This window comes from Erpetoichthys calabaricus, chromosome 1, assembly GCF_900747795.2.
Source record: "Erpetoichthys calabaricus chromosome 1, fErpCal1.3, whole genome shotgun sequence".
NCBI lineage: Eukaryota > Metazoa > Chordata > Cladistia > Polypteriformes > Polypteridae > Erpetoichthys > Erpetoichthys calabaricus.
This window is the reverse complement of record NC_041394.2, coordinates 157,473,383-157,491,550: the sequence shown is the minus strand read 5'-3', so window position 1 is coordinate 157,491,550 and position 18,168 is coordinate 157,473,383. Positions and strand designations below refer to the sequence as shown.

The following is an 18,168-nucleotide window of genomic DNA, read 5'->3' as shown; positions in this document are numbered from 1 at the left end:
TTTGAACAGATCCACTAAGTGAAATTAGATTTTTCCAATTTCAAATAGTATATAACATCAGTAACCCACTGACTTGAAAGAGGTGAGTTAGCATTCTTCCAGTTGAGCAAGATAAGTCTACATGCAAATAGTGTAGTAAAGGCAATTACAGTTTATCCTTCTCCACTTTAAGTCCATCTGGGAGTACACCAAACACAGCTGTTAATGGGTTAGTGATACCAAGGCTGGCTGATAGGCATTTAAAAATTTTGGTCCAAAATGATGTTAATTTGGTCCACACCCAAAACGTGTTACCCAATGAGGCTTGCCCTGGAAACATTTTAGACAAGTTTAAATGAGTTAGATGTGCTTGAAATAAGATTTTAAATTGAATAATTGTATGCTTTGCGCATATGGAGCTAGAATAAATTCTGTGCATGGCTGCCTTCCACTCCTTTTCTGAAATGTTGAGTAAGAGATTCTTTTCCCACTGTACTCGAGAATCTTTAAAAGGAAGGGACTTTAAAAATGTTTTTTATGTTATAGAGATGTTGTCTGAGTCCTGAAGAGTGATCAATATTTCTTCTGGAATAGAAATAGGTGGGACATGAGGAACATTGGACAGATCTTGTTTAGTAAAGTTTCTGATTTGGAGATAGTGGAAACATTGTGTTGATGGGAAGCTAAATTTGGACTGTAATTGTTCATAGGATACAAAGACATTATGTATGTACAAATCTCTAAGTGATTTAATCCCATACGTTTTCCAAACATTAAAGACTGTGTAAGTTTGAGAGGGTTGAAAATGGTGGTTGTCATGTAGAGGTGTCACAGATAAAAGCTTCTCTGTTTTGAAGTGCTACCTATATTGGTTCCATATTCTAAGTGAATCAAGGACAATTAGGTTGTTAATATATTGATGATAGAAGCTTAGGAAGGATGTTCATCTTCATGGTGTTAATTCTCCCTGCTAAAATGAGGTGGATAGTACACCTACTATGCACACCTTGTTTACGTTTTTCCCTGCAGACAGCAAAATTATTGTGAAAAGAGCTTTAGGTTTACTTGTGATGTTTACCCCTAGGTATTTTAACTGATCTGGGATGATAAAAGGGAAGGTGTCCAATCTAATGTTATGTGTTAGAGAATTCATTGGGAAAAGCACACTTTTATTAAAATTAATTTTGAGTCCAGATTTCTTTTGAAATTCTGTTAGTGCTGTTAGGACTGCAGGCACAGTATTTTGTGGATCTGATATATATAATACCATATCATCTGCATATTGTGATATTTTCTGTTCAAGTCCTTCTCTGATAATCCCTTTTATCTCAGAAGCATTTAGAAAGTAAACAGCTAATAGCTCAATGGCGATTGCAAATAGCAGTGGTGACAGTGGGCAGTCTTGTCTGGTACCACTGTCTAGTTTGAAATAGTTTGAAATAGTGTTAATACAAACTGAAGCTTCTGGACTGGTATACAGTAGTTTTATCCATGCACATATGTTCGGGCCAAACCGAAAATTGTGCCATGTAGTCAATAGGTAGTCCCATTCAACCATATCGAAAGCTTTTTCTGCATCCAGAGATAATAAGATCTCAGGGGTGGTGGACTTTATGGGTGAATATATAACATTAAACAGGCATTTAAAGCTTGAAAGCTTAGTGTCTGCCTTTAATAAATTCGGTTTAGTCCTGTGATATTACCGAAGGCAGCACTTTCTCAATCCTTCTAGCTAGAACTTTGGAAAGTATCTTAACATTATTATTCAGAAGTGAGACTGATGTGTATGATGCACATTGCAATAAGTCCTTATTTTTCTTAGGAATGATGGTAATTAATGCTTGGTGAAAAGTTTGAGGTAAAACTTTATTGTCTCTGGCTTCTATAAATGTTACTAATAAAAGGGGAGCAAACTTAATTGAAATTTTTTTATAAAATTCTGCAGGGTAGACATCAGGGCCTGCTGCTTCTAGTTATTCTGATAATTCCAGAGGTTTATTCAGTTCCTCTGGACTGAGTATCCAGTTGTGGTATCTGTAATGCATCAGAAAATGCATTAGATTGTGTCCTGTCTTCTTTAAACTGAGTAGAATATAAGGACTTGTAGTATTCTCTAAATGTGTGCATTATATTTCTAGGGACAATGATTCTGTCTCCGTTTGTGTTGGTAATTACAGGTATTGTATTGCAAACTTCCTGATTGTGGATTTGTTGAGCTAAGATCTTATTAACCTTCTCTCCATGTTCACAGTACTGATGTCACGATTTAAAACTGAGTTGTTCCATTTCTTTTGTTGTCAGTAGGTTGAGTTCTGAATGCAAAGTCTGTCTTTTACTGTAAAGGGCCTCATTAGGGAAACTGGAGTGTTCTTGATCGATTCTAGTAATTTCACTGATTAACTCTGATGCCTTCTTGGTTTCTGATTTATTTTTGTGGGAGAGATATCCAATAATCTGTCTTCTTAAAAATGCCTTCAGCGCTTCCCGGAGTATTCCTGCAGAGACCTCCGAGGATGTATTTGTCTTTAGAAAAAAATCAGTTTGCTTGGATATAAATTCTGTGAAGTTCTCATTGGCTTATAACAGGGGTTAAGATGGCAGCTGTGAGATGAGTAAGTGGGGCATAATGATTTGAGCTGTATGATCAGAGGGGCATGGTTAGAGATAACAATAGCATTGTACTTGCAAGATTTGATCAGGGTATCTATATAAAGAAATAATCAATTCTTGAGTAACAATGATGTACTGGTGAGAAGAAGGAATATGCTCTTGAATTTGGATTTAGAAATCTCCAAGGGTCTGACAAGTTATGATCAATTACAAACTGTGTAATTGTTTTTGCAGTGTTAGATGTCATCGCCATGTGGCTGAAGACCTGTCTAGGTTTGGATTTAAACACAGTTAAAGTCTCTATCATCCACATTGGGTGTGTATATTTTTTATCAAAATCACTTTACAGTTAAATAAATGACCCATAACAATTACATATTGCCCTTCACAATCACATACTACATCTGATACTACTAATGAAATTGTTCTATGTATTAAAATTCCCACACCTCCAGTTTTCTTTGTATAGCTGGAGTGGAATATTTGGCCAGTCGAATCTCTTTGCAACCAAAACTGATCCTAGCTTAATAAGTGGGTCTCCTGTAAAAATCTTGGCATTTAGACCTGTTAGGTGAGAGAATACTTTCTTTCTCTTTAATTCGTGATTGAGACGTTTGACATTCCAGCTCACAAAGTTCACTGGTCATAGAGACATTGCTTTTGAGCTTTTGTTGACATTTTGTGGTCTTAAATTAAGACTAATTAAGATTAAATTACATTATTACATAAGATAGCTTTAACCTTAATTTCCAATTTTTCTAGGAGTTATTGCTATGAAGCCTATTGTTGTGTTGGCACTTAACTATTGTGGGGGTAAAAAGGACAGATTAGAAACAGCTTGCTCTGTTTCTCTCTACCTTCGCCACTCCACTTTTCCTCCTCATCCTCCCAATTTGCCTCCCCACGTTAGGCTAGATCACACTTCACGAAGTCCCAGTCCTCTGACATACCTAGAGACAGAACATGTCCAAAACAAAACAAGCCCCCCAGCAGTGGCTTAGAAGGATTAAAGTAGAGATATCTATTGGCAATACAGTCCAAATACTATAAACCTAGAAAATAATCTTAAACAGTCCCGAAAGATTAAACCCAGGGAATGATGTTAAACAGTGCCCATGGAGAAGCAGATAACGTATGATAGTACAATCCTAATAATAAACCAAGGGTATGTTGTTAAACAGTCCCCTTTGTGGAGGAAAATAAAATAAATAAATAAATAATAATTAAAAAAATGTATGACTATAATTGCAATTAACATGTAAAAATAGCCAACAGCAAATGTCTTATTATAAATGGAGCAAATTGCAGGTAAGGTCTTCTTTGCTTTGCCAGGACACAATGTGACTCACGATTGTATTTCAAAAAGTGTCGGGATCAATTTTCTTAGTTCTTTTTCTGCTTCACTGGAGAACTAAAATGTAGAACTTGGCTTGAAAAATCCACTCTCAGTTTAACAGGATATAAGAGGCTGTATCTGATTTTGGCTTTGCGTAAGCGCTGTTTAATGCCACAAAATGCAGCATGTTTAGCAGCTGTTGAGAGTAAGAAAATAGGAAAAATATAAATGTTGTTATTTTCAAACATAATCTCTTGTTACAGTGTGAGAAATGACATAAAATTTAATTTAGATTGTAATTTGTCAAACGTACAATGAAGCTTCTAGGTTTTGAGGCATTTGATCCACGTATGTAGTAAGCTGCTGATATCTCAGTGTCTGATTTAAAGTCCTCTCCAATTATTTTAGAGAATAGTTCAGCTATGAATTTCACTGGATTTGGGTTTTCATGGATTTCAGGGAGATCTTCGATTCTGATATCATTTTGTATCCATTTTACAGTGCAGCTAATTTGTCTTCAAGTACTTTGCATTCGGAATTTGCAGCCATTGCTTTTCGTTAACAGTAGATGCCGATTGTTCAAATATTTCAATACGAGTTGTGAACGATTGCTTAACGTCTACAAGCTGAGCACCAAGTGCTCTAAATTTATTCTCAAATTTACTCCCATTTTTCTGATTTTTTTTTCTAACATACCTTTAAAGGTTGCCTCAAAGCGATTACTTAAGCTTTTCTTCTGTTGTTTAATATCCTGAACCAGCTTCTCCTTATATCCTTTATGACACCCCAGATAATAGTAGTTATTGCGGTAATCATTGTGGTGATCGTTATCTTCATTTCAGACTGCTCGTGACAGTCTTCTCCGTACTCTGCGGGCAGAGTAGCAAGCCTGGTTGGAGTCAGTGCAACTGACTCCCAGGGGGAAGTTGACAGCTGGGATAGTAAGGCCATGCTCAGTTCCAATGAACCTTATGGAATCGACAAGTTCTGTTTGCCTGACTCACTTGCTGTTTCATTCCCACTTTCGCTCATGGCTGGAGCCTGTGCTACAGCAACAAGTTCCAGGAGGTCTATTCTTTCACCTATTTGTTCCAGGTCAGTCTCTGGTAGGCCATACCTTGAACTTGAGCTTGAGGCATGTTTAAACTTAGATGAAGCTTTAACTGTCTTTTCTGTTTATTTCTGAGCCCTTTTTCTGGTACTCATACCTGTATATACTTGCATTTACCTTAATTAAAGTCCCTTGGGTTCAGTAAATATAGGATACCTTGGGATGATAGTAAACAAATGGTAAAATAACACCGCTACTAACAGAGTTCCGCCTCAGACATCCATCTCCTGAAAAGGACGAGACCAAATTTGCAGAGATTAGGTATTTTTGAGCTTTGTCTTTCCTTGGTACACCACCTTCTGTCTGCTTTTTTAGGAGTTGGTTAAGGTGTGTCACAAACATACCTTTAGAAAGGCACATTGTCACACCTTGCTTGTGACCATGGGTATTTGCCATGCCTCCTATCTATTGTTGCTTAGAATGGGAATTGCACAACTATAACACATGATTCCCATTTTGCTGCAGCTACATCATTATTAAAGCAAGTTCCTTTCTTTATTCAGGATGTCAATATCCTGTTGAAAGAATTCTGTGTTTCCAGTATATTCTGCTGTGACAGATATGGACGCTCTCGCTCCCTTGAACCCTCGGACACCACGCCAGACACCAGGTAAAAGTCCAAATATGATATTTATTAGGACAATAACATGCACCAAGCACCCTCCTCTCCACAATACTCATATAATAAATCAATAATCACTAATCAATAACACTCCACCACTCCCAGACGCATTGCCACCCTTCCACCCTTCCGCTCAGCTCGACGTCTGGGATTTCCCACAGTCCTTTTATAGTCCTTGACCCGGAAGTGTTTGTCCCTTAGTCCATGTGACTTTCTATCACTTCCGGGTCAGGTAAAAACTCCTTTTCTTCATCCCGGAAGCACATCATTTCTTCTGTCCATGTGACTGGGACATACTTCCGGGGTGTAGGGAAAATAGTCCCTGGGCCTCCCTGCAGCAACTCCTGGTGGCTCCCATGGTATCCAGCAGGGCTGTGCATTAAAAGTCCACTGTCCATAATTCCCTGCTGGCATTCGGGGCATCTCCATGCTACAAGGAGGGCTCCATCTGGCGGCCTGGGGGTGTTGGCCAGGATGAATGTCCGGCCATATCTTACACTGCCAATATATTTTTAATATCTTCCTGACTATATTTCCATAATTTAATAATTATCTTTCCCTACGATTTTTTGTTTTTTGCCTTTCCAGTTCTTTATTATAGTACCAGTATAATTTAATCTATTTTAGCTAGTCTCTTTCATTACTAAACATTTCAGCATTGTCCTTCACATTACCTCTTAAACACTATCCCAGTTAATCTTTTCAATCAAGAGGAACTACTTCCCTTTTTCTTGTGAAGAGTGAATCCATGTGCCAGGCTGACTTTTTGTAACTATCAAGTTGCTTTGTTTACTGCATGATTACAATTTTAATACATTACATAAATATAGGATGATACAAAAAGAAATAAAATAGATGAGAAAGGTAAACTTTTGCACTTACTCTAAAACTGAGTAGTAACATACACACCAAGGGCCTCATGCATAATGGCGTGCGTAGAATTCGCACTATAACATGACGTAAGCACAAAAGCCGAAATGTGCTTATGCACAGAAAAATCCAGATGCAGGAATCTGTGCGTTCGCCAACTTCCGCGTTCTTTCGCGACATAAATCCCGCTCAGCGTGGAAATAAACGCACGTGCACGTGCCTGCTGTCCCGCCCCAACTCCTCCCAGAATTATAAATAGCCCTTAAGAGGGATTACTGTACTACCTATGTCACATGTCAATATGTAGGACTGGTGTTAATTTTCTTGATTTATACATACTGACATAGATGCATAGACAGGGAGGGAGTGGGAGAACCTAGGGTATTTCAGTAAAGGGTATTCTATCCATCCATCCATTTTCCAACTCGCTGAATCCGAACACAGGGTCACGGGGGTCTGCTGGAGCCAATCCCAGCCAACACAGGGCACAAGGCAGGAACCAATCCCGGGCAGGGTGCCAACCCACCGCAGAAGGGTATTCTAGCATAATGTAATTGCTGCATTTGTCAGCTGTGGAACAAACATGTGACCAGTAGGCCAATTCTGAACCAAGATGTTTAGCACAACGGTATGCATATGGTGATCAAACAACTCTAGAGATGGCCTACTGGTGTAATGATGAGGGTTGCATAGCTGTGATGTCTCATGTTGGTGATGCCAGTCTATGCTGGTAATGGCCAGTGGATGAAAACTGTTGCACCATGAGTAAAATAGTACCAAAGGCAGCTAAGTCAACCCAAATGTGGGAATAGTGGCCACAAGGGTTGGTTGGTGCTCTCACATGGGCAGAGGTGGTTGGCAATGGCACCTGTGGTATGTTACCTTTCAAATTTTGAAGCTAATAATATAGCTGCATATGTTTTGATGAATAGTATGGGACAGTGATTTACTTAAAATTCAGACACTGGACCTAGTTTAGGTGAAAGAAAAATGTACAAAATAGACTTAAAGTGGAATTGGGCTAGTTCAGTGTAAATAGTGGACTTGTCTCATTTTGAACTACTAGATTGTGAAAATAAGAAAATCAGTTACTGCAACTCAAAGCAGAATTTGTGAAACTGACTGTTGAAATAAGACTGTTTAATAATGACGTTAAAGACATTGTACAAAATTTATCAAGAGGTGGAATGTGGTGTAGTGATATGTTGCATGTAAAGTTGATAAACATTTTGTATGTCTTTGTTTGTAGAATTAGCATTTTACTTGTTATAATGTTTTAAAAGCAAGGAAATGGACAAACCATTTTTTCTCTGCCCCAAAGCATTAGGAATGTTATATTTTTTGACTGAATTGTTGATATCCTGTGACAGACAGGGTTAATTTTATTGATTAATGACTTATTTCCTTTCTTGGTTTTTTGTTTGAAGGATGCTGCCAAGAAACAAAATTACTTGAGGTGGGGGACTGTGCTTTAGCTGTTCCATTGGTGAATGGCCAAGGAAGGTGTAAGGTTTGTCACAAGCTAAACAAAGACAATAAGGTGAGAGGCCTGCAAAGTTATGTTCTCTCTGTCATGTTGAATCCTGACAAAATCAGACCAGGCGATAACCTGAAGAAAGCAGGCTGCCTTGGCCTGTGTAGATGATGAGCTAACCAAGAAGAATCAAATGCAACAGTAACTTATTGTGCCACAAAAAACTATACATCTAGCATTGTTAGCTTCTATGATCTTGATTTAGAAAGCCACATTCTATTTGCTTGTAGGGCACTAGTTATAATAAAATCTATTACTTACAATACATAATTAAAAATGCAGATTTTTCAGCTATATATTCTTTCACCCTATCTAATTATCTGAAGTTATAGATAAAGAAGGGAAAGGCAGAGGAAGTGCTGAACTGAAGAAGTGTTGGGACCCTGAACGACAAAACACATAGCTAGTAAATGACTAACAATCTTAGCATAAACAAATGAATCAAAAATGATTTAAGAAGGTCATACAAATAGCATTTGAATCACAGCCAGTTTGGAACATTGGCTGAAACATGACAATGCAGGACTGAAATGTGCATGTGGAGAAAACCATATGGAAACTGGCAGTGTCACACAAATGGAAAATAACTCTAACAATGGAAACACAAACATCACTTTATCTTTGTGTAAAATAGAGAGAAAAATGATGCATTCATTAGAAAGAATTGCTGTGCTGCAATCAGAGAAATTACAGCAGGCGTTTGAATAGGTCACTGCACAGTCCAGATGACAGTGGAAAGTGTATGATACAGGAAACAGAGCTCTACCACACTGGAAACTTCTAACTTTTAGAGTGGGGTTAAAAATTCATGATTCCCAATTTGGATTGAGTAAAAAAATGAACAAAGGTATGTAAATTTAATTGACATATACAGCAGTAATTTCCTGTTTATGTGTTTATTGAATCGTAAAATTAGTATACCCATTACTTTTAGTACTCCTCTTCTACTTTTGCACTAAAGATCAAGTGTTATTAAAAAAATATATAGAAATTCATGTTTCAATCATTGCCATTAAACCTAATATTATTATTATGAATGATGTACATTCCACTTTTAGTTTTCCTAAAGCACATACATACATTTAGACATTTCAGCAAACTATGTGAGCATTCATTTCAAAGAAATTTTATGTTTCGTACAATGTATAAAATGTTATATTTCCTAAAAACTTAAACACCATTTTAAGAATGTACTGTAAGTTCATTGGGTTTGTTTGTCTAGTTAATTGTAACTGCCTAAATTCTATCATGTGAAAAATAAGCATGTCCTGTTTCAGTTCTGTGGTTTTACATAACATGACAGAAACAATATTTTGGTCCTTACCAAGTTCTAAAATCTTGTCTTATTTTTAATTAAATAAAACATTAAAGTTGAATCAGCTAGGTGTTTTTGTTTGTTACCTGAGAGAGGAGGAGGAGGAAGGGTCAGGTGCCCTTTAGTACAGATATGCAACAACAAGGTCAGCTTACAGACGTACACACATATAGTAACTACTGTATATTCTCAGTCGAAATTCAGAAGTTGAGCCCTAACTTAGAATATGGCACTAATGCAGTAAACATTGTAATATAAGTGTAAATCAAAAAGTAAACGCAATTTGAAAATTACACAATAACCGCAATGGATAGAAGCTGACACAATACAACATGTTTGAGAGGGTTTATGGGTACATGCCCACTCCCTTTGCCCAAAGAAATCTCACTATGGCACATTGTTCAGTAATGGTGAAATCTCACAGTGTAGAGTTCATGTTCATTTGATCTTGGTTTCAAAAAGACTAATCACATAGTAACGGACTGTGTGTGTTTGAACTACTCATAAGCCGTGTTGTATTGGTTCAGCTTCTATCTGTTGTGGTTACTGCATAATTTTAGAATTTCCTTTACTTTTTGATTTGCCCTTATACATGTTATTATTAATAGCAAGAATACAAGGCAATAATATATTTCCACCATTCTTAAACCACACCATTTTAACTCATGGATGGCATTTGCTATGAACACATTTAAAGATCTTTAGCTGAACAATTGTGATTCAAATATACCATTTCAGCAATATTTATTTTGCTTCAGACAAGGTAAGGTCTTTGTTAAATTAAATGTAGGCAGCTTTCTCAACCTCCCAAACTATCCTGTCTAGTAGTGGTGATGATACTGTATAAGCAGGCTCTCTAAACTTTACCAGTGTTTTTCAAAAGATTTCACCCCAGGATCATCTGAGACAATGTTGTAAACTGGACCTATCAAATTCAGATGAATAGAAGCCAGCAACCAAAAAATTCACTCCTCATCAGTTTGTCTGAAGCATAACGTAATTCAAATCAAAACTGTACATCACAAATACTTCTTTTGACTCGTGTTATCCAAAACGTAAAGGTAAAGACATTAATAATGAACACTGTCAGGAGGTACCTAACATATTGGACTACATGTTACAGGAATTTCTTACTCTCAGACTTTATTCAGAATAAAATTTTAACTTATTTATAAGAGATAACTTGTTTTGAATTGTAGAATAATGGATTACTCTGTTCCACTAACACCAATATTCTGAGCTTTATAGTGAATAATACAGTTACTTAACAAGTTATTAGGAACACCAGTACACTTGTTAATCCATGTAATTATCTAATCCGCTAATCATGAGGCAGCAGTGCATAAAATCATGCAGATATGGGTCATTTCAATCATGGCATGATTGTTGGTCTGAGTATTTCTTTAACTGCTGATCTCCTGGGATTCTCACACAAAACAGTCTCTAGAGTTTACTGAAAATGGTGCAAAAAGAAAAAAACATCTAGTGAGTGGCAGTTCTATGAATGGAAACGCCTTATTGATTAGAGTGGTCAGCGGAGAATGGCCAGACTGGTTGGAGCTGACAGAAAGGCTACAGTAATTCAGATAAGACTTGATGGGTAGGGAAGGGGCTATCATTGTCATTTCTACAGAGTTTGACCAAAATGTATGCAAATGCCCATAAATTAAAGTTTAAATTGTGGAGCAGAAGGGTAAATCAAATAAAAATGTGTCTTTGTCCCAAACATTATGGAGGACACTATATTGATTTCTAAGGTCCTGGGTAAGATTACATTTTTTCTTGCCAGTCTGTCTTCTTGTCTGTGGCATCTGCTGATTTAAACTCCTTTGTTGCTGCTTTTTGGATTTCCACTGTTAGAATAAGTCATATCTATACTTTCTGTGGAATTCCAGAATCTCGAATGACTGTAGCTACAGGCATACTCTAATGGAAAACACTGTCATATGCCTACTGATAATGGACAGATGGGGTATTGTAGGCAAATATTAAATTACAGTATTTACACTTTCTGGCTCGGTTTTCGTTGAAAAAATCTGTTTGGTGGTAGATCTGGCTTTTCTAAACTTGGGCTGATGGTCTCCAAGGATTGCTTCTATGCAAGGAGTGAGATTTTTGATGATAATCTTGACAAGATCCTTATTTGATGACCTGGCAGTTTGCACAGTCCATTTTATCTGTCTTTGAATGAATAAGGGATCTCTTCTTTCTCACATGACTTTGCCAACAAAATGAAGATCATATATTGCGAAAATCTTTTCTGCTCTATTTTAGCAGTTCCTCTTTCTAAACCATAATGGAATAAGCTGGTAGCCAAAAGAGAAGAGTGTCATAAAAACGATGAGCGGCTCTAGTCATGATAACCACTAATTTTTACCTGCAAGTTCAGAGCCGCTCCTATAATACAGGCAGCCTTCATGATTAGTTTTGTACCACTAAGAACGCATAACCTATTCAGACTGCTGTGAATTTTGGATGGAGCCAAAATGGCAGCATAGTAAGAAATAAACATAACGATTGAAAAGTTAACATCAGTCCACCGGTCAAATATTACAAAGCTAAATATAGAGAAACAGCCTCTATTCTTCAACACCAGAATTCCAGTTAAGTCTGTATTATAACAAGTGTCATGTGTCTGGTGTTATTCATACAACATACCACAATATTGAAAATCACAATAATGTGTCTGTGAATTGTAAAACATCTCAAAAGTCACATGCAATAATATAACTGCATTTTTTTGTGTTTATGATGATGAAAATACCAGCAAAATAGTGTTAGAAGTGCATAGAAACATCTTGTCTGCCACTACAAAAGAACATTTCTTAAATTCGTTGGCTGATTCTTCATAATGCAAAATACAAAGAACTAATTCTCATTACCTTATAAAACAGAAGTGACACAATCAACATTTTAGACCATTTGTTTGTTTTCCTTCTTGACTTCACAGCTCAGAAACACCCAAGACCCAACAGTGCAGTTTTCTGAAGGTGATTCTAAACTTCCTTATAGATGGCTTCTTTCTGGGACAGTTAGTTGTTGAGATAAAGAAAACTCCTCACAAGATCCTCTGAAACAAAGTAAGGTATGTCGTTCCAGTTCAGACTTCGTCAAGGAAGCAAAGGGAACCATCATTGAAGTCATAATCCTGCTGAATGCGGTTTTCTGAATGGCTCTTTTGCATCCTAGACAAACCTTAAGACTTCCGTATGAACCGAAGCTAGAGGACCCTGGGTAGTCAGTTGGAGTGGTTCAGTGACACTAATGGTCTATCTTACAGAGAGGCAAATCAGCATCATCAGCTGGGACAACAAAGCCAAAGAACATATTCTATGGTACAACATGATTCAGTGAATGGTAGTTCACTTCGACACTGAATGCCCTTCTCATATAGTAGAAAAATGAGGGACATGAAAGAAGAGGGAGAGCCCGGATTTGACAAAACTGCTCACAAAAAGATATGTGCCTTTAGGATTTGGACTCTAAAGTCTTGTAAATAACCTTGTTGAGGATCATTTTTATTTCCAGCAACTACTTGATTCTAATGATGAGAAATACAATGATCCAAAATGCAAGTGAATCACTGATAAAAAGTGAAAAGGTTTGAACTAACCAAATCAGTCAGCTAACCTGACTTGCTGAACAGGAAAGTGAAGTCAAAACATCTCAAAGCAAACAGCAGCTGAGAATTGCTGGCTTGGCAAAGCATCTTGAACATTTTAACAAGGTTTGCTAATGTCAATGGGTAATGAAGACATTTTGTATGTGAATGATTTTCAGCCAAGCACTGCTTACATTTACATTTGTCTCAGTACTTCGTCTATGAAATGGCAGCTTACAACATGCAAAGTGGTATCAAATATAAAACACTAAACAACAAAATACTTTTTGAATTCAATTTAAGTTTGTCAATGTACAATGAGTACTGCACAGATTAATTTTAAAAACTCAAAACTCAATTTTCCTGTAATATTCCGATGTATGTTAGGCAAAAGTATATGATTTACGAAAATACTAGGACTTAGATTTAATTATAAGTATCTTTCAGTACTGTCTATTGTTAAGGCAAAACAGTCTGGTAAAAAACAGAGGTGTTAAATAAAGGCGGTTACTTGTAATAGATGTTAATCCTCATCTTAAAGAGATGAAGATTGACTTCCACTTACCATCAAGGTTACATGGTTCTGTTATGATCTGTTTATCTAAATAGGCCGTTTCCTATTTCATCATTATTTCTGTACTTGGCTGGCTAGTACTGAGTAGGTGTTTATAAGAATTCTTTGCTAAGAAAAGAATTACATTTCTATAGTAATGCTAAAGACATTAAGATCTATGTTGATTTTCCTACAATTAATAATATGGTGTATTTTTAAAAACAAACTTCATTCAACAGTGTTTACAATCGAGGAAAATATTTTACAATATCTATATGTTGAAAGCGGCAAAGTGGAACAATTATTAACGTTTCCATCACATTATCATATTGCCTCACAGTTCAAGGGACCATGGTGTAAATCCCCAGTCTCATTTGGGCTGAACTTGCACTGTCTGAAAATGTCTGTCCAGAAACTGCAGTTTCCTCCCACACCCCAAACGTCTGACCACTTTGACAGGTAATTCCAAACTAGTCTTTTGTGAATGTGAGAATGGGTGTGTGTCTGAGTCTGTCCCATGCAGATTGGAATACGGTTTGCCTTTCCAAGGTATCAAACCCTACACTATATATATCCTGGACCTAAGGGTGCCGTGTTTAAGGTCGGTGCTAACCCCCAAATGCTGAGGTCAAAAAAATAAATTGAAAAGATTGCCATTTAGTCCAAAGTCGACACTTTGTGACAAGCTTTTATGACATGATGGTATTAAATACTGAATTACAGTTTATAAAGAGAAATCTGGCATAGCAGTTTATTTATTATGCAGGTGTGCCAGAATAGAATGAAGTGCAAGGAATGTGGTATCCTCTGTAGACCAGTTGTGAAGATATGAAAACTGCATATTTCAAATTATTTTATTCATTTATCTATTTATTTATTTTTTACCTATTTATTGTGTTCCAGAAACATCTCATCAAAATGAGAAATGGTGCCAAAAGTCAGTAATCACTGTACTTATATTTTGGCAAAAAGATCATTGTTCCCTTTCAAAAGCAAGTGGGGACTACAGAAGATCTTAATGAGAACTTAAAAATGTCAGTGTATAAGCTGGATCACTGCAGATTTTTAAAACGCTTCCTGGAATTCTATCCACGTAAAGACAAAAGGATGAACCATGCGGTGCTGCAGTTACATAAAGTTATATTTGTTTTAGCAATCAAAGTTGGCATAGAAAACATTAACTAAATCATGGTTTATGTAAAACACAAGTGTCATTCTTATATTCTTATATTGACATTTGGTAAATTTTATTATTTCCCTACAACATTTGTTATTTCTTCCCTGCTTTTCATAACTATTTTTCTCATATTTTCGATATTGCTGTGAAATGTATTGCTGTGAACCTGCAACTAGTGATACATGGTTTCTTTTAACAAATATTTGGATTCTTTACAAAGGCATATAGTCTTCAAAACATTTTCTGTTGAGTCCACTTGACGTTGGTTGCATATTCTTCCATATCTGTTGTGATATCCTGTTTTTGCAGAACTGAAACAATATTTTTTTAGTCGGCTTCCCTTGCTTCAGTGACTGCTTATAAACTGGTAGTAGAAGTACTGAGAAGTGAGGTGACTGTCAAAGGTGACAGATGGCTAGCAGGTGATCAGTGTGTTAACACCCCTTCTGATCCATCTTCCATCCTTGGTCCCTGGTGGTTGATGAGTTACTTTTTCTTTCCTGTTTGTTGTGGTCTTTTGTTAACTTGGGAATTATTGTGGAGTTCTTTGCTTTGTTGGGTGAGTTGGAAAGCATAGACCCTTTTAAGCTTTTAATATTTTTAGGAACTTTATTTATTATATATAGGAGATGTTCACAGCGCATCACTTTTTCCACATTTTGTTATGTTACAGCCTTATTCCAAAATGGATTAAATTCATTTTTTTCCTCAGAATTCTACACAAAACACCCTATAATGACAACGTGAAAAAAGTCTGGCTGGGCTACTCAAGGACATTCACAGAGTTGTCCTGAAGCCACTCCTTTGATATCTTGGCTGTGTGTTTAGGGTCATTGTCCTGCTGAAAGATGAACCGTTGCCCAAGTCTGAGGTCAAGAGCGCTCTGGAGCAGGTTTTCATCCAGGATGTCTCTGTATATTGCTGCAGTCATCTTTCCCTTTATCCTGACTAGTCTCCCAGTCCCTGCCGCTGAAAAACATCCCCACAGCATGATTCTGCCACCATCATGCTTCACTGTAGGGATGGTATTGGCCTGGTGATGAGCAGTGCTTGGTTCCCTCCAAACGTGACACATGGCATTCACACCAAAGAGTTCAATCCTTGTCTCATCAGACCAGAGAATTGTCTTTCTCATGGTCTGAGAGTCCTTCAGGTGCCTTTTGGAAAACTCCAGGTGGGCTACCATGTGCCTTTTACTAAGGAGTGGCTTCCGTCTGGCCACTCTGTCATACAGGCCTGATTGGTGGATTGCTGCAGAAATGGTTGTCCTTCTGGAAGGTTCTCCTCTCTCCACAGAGGACCTCTGGAGCTCTGACAAGAGTGACCATTGGTTTTTGGTCACCTCCCTGACTAAGGCCCTTCTCCCCCGATCGCTCAGTTTAGATGGCCAGCCAGCTCTAGGAAGAGTCCTGGTGGTTTCGAACTTCTTCCACTTACGGATGATGGAGGCCACTGTGCTCATTGGGACCTTTAAAGCAGCAGAAATTTTTCTGTAACCTTCCCCAGATTTGTGCCTCGAGACAATCCTGTCTCGGAAGTCTACAGCTGCAGAAACATATAAGCTGCAGAAACATCTCAAGGATGATCAGGGGAAACAGGATGCACCTGAGCTCGATTTTGAGCTTCATGGCAAAGGCTGTGAATACTTATGTACATGTGCTTTCTCAATTTTTTTATTTTTAATAAATTTGCAAAAACCTCAAGTAAACTTTTTTCACGTTGTCATTATGGGGTGTTGTGTGTAGAACTGTGAGGAAAAAATGAATTTAATCCATTTTGGAATAAGGCTGTAACATAACAAAATGTGGAAAAAGTGATACGCTGTGAGTACTTTCCGGATGCACTGTATACTGCTTTTCATGTCACCAGCTAGGTTTGGAAGATAACTGCATTATTACTGAAAAATGCAGAATGGAATAGCAGTTATGCTGCACTTGTATCATGAATGCTTTTACAGACATACAATTGGAAGATAACTTGCTGCTGCTGCTGCCTAAAACGCTTCTCCTACTTTTTTACAGATCGGATGACTGCCAGTCCCTGTGACATCACTTCCAGGTTACAGTTTCATGGCCCGGCCCCTTCCAGTCTGCTTTCCTCTTAAGGTACAGCACCTCCATCTTTGCCAGTTGCTGATTTAACTCCAGTCTGAAAAGAACTTACAACCTTTTTGCCTTTTTTCTTTATTTTTTTCACTATCAAATATATGAGATTTGGCTATCCAATATACAGGGTGTGCCTTCATGGTGCCCCAACTCTTTTTAATTGTTCTTTGCATTTTGATAAAATGTGTATAAGCAAAGTAGACCTCTGGTTCTTAAAAAAGTAATCGCATCTAACAACAAAATAAAAGTATATATGATTGATACAGGGATCAGTATACAGTAGTTGAACCGCTCTACTTGAGAATGGACACAAAGACAACTTTCATAACAAGAAAGAGAGGAAGCCTTCTTTCAGACTTATATTATGCACTGCTATGTTAACATAATTAGTCCAAGCAATCCTGGGATTGAAATAGCTTAAGCTTTTAAAGGGAAAAACAATGACCTAGGCAATTACTATATGTGAATACATACTTTTAAAATGCATTTTAATTTAGAAAAGTATGAAGTATTACATGCAAGTATAATAAGTATTAGTTATAAATACTAGCTAGAAAATGTTTGCCTATATTAAGCAAATGTGAGTTTATATTGAGACTACTAAGGATATAGTTGCCTGTTCTATTCAGTTTGCCCTGTTCCAACCTTGGCCTGCACCAGACAAAAAAAAAAAAACAATGCATATTATTAAGAGACTGTGTTGGAGTGTAAAAAATAAGTAATATTTAGCATATACAGTAGGTTGATAAATATTTTGTACGTCTTTATTTGTAAAATTAGCTTTATACTTGTATAATATTGAAAGAGCAAAGAAGCTGGAAAAGTTTATTCTAACCCCAGGGTTTCATTAATAAGAACTGGTTTAAAATGCTTGAGTTGGGGGTTGTGTTTGTCTGAGCTATTTCATTAGTGAATGCTACATCACCGTAGTGCAAAGTTTTAAAGCAGCTGAACTGGGGAAGGACTTGTGCCTGAGCTGTTTCATTGGTGATTCAGGGGCATCAGAGTACAATAAGGGAAGGCTGGGAAAGGCATGAAGTCCCTCTCTCCTTCTGGGATTTTTCATCCTGAAGAGAGGAGAGGAGACCAGATGTGACCTGACCAGAAATGAGCTGATTAGAAAGAATCAAGTGTAACTACAAGTTTATGCACTGCCTGAAATTATACATCCAACACACTATCTGACTGTTTTAGTTTGTAACCAACACTCATTGAACTCTGTTACCTTATATTGTGCGTATATTATCAATAATACATAAATAAATATGTATCTTAACTCCTGCCTGTTCTTTTAATTCTTTCTAATTGCCACAGTTTATAGATGTAAAAGGGAAGGGGGAAGAGGAAGTGCTGAA

General features: G+C 37.1%; 1 protein-coding gene across 1 annotated transcript in view; it reads right to left on the bottom strand.

The window, feature by feature from the left end:
• The window catches only part of zgc:136858 (uncharacterized protein LOC678543 homolog), a 177,530-nt gene that overhangs the window by 77,605 nt on the left and 81,757 nt on the right, over positions 1 to 18,168 (bottom strand). The gene's annotated exons all lie outside the window — the stretch shown is intronic.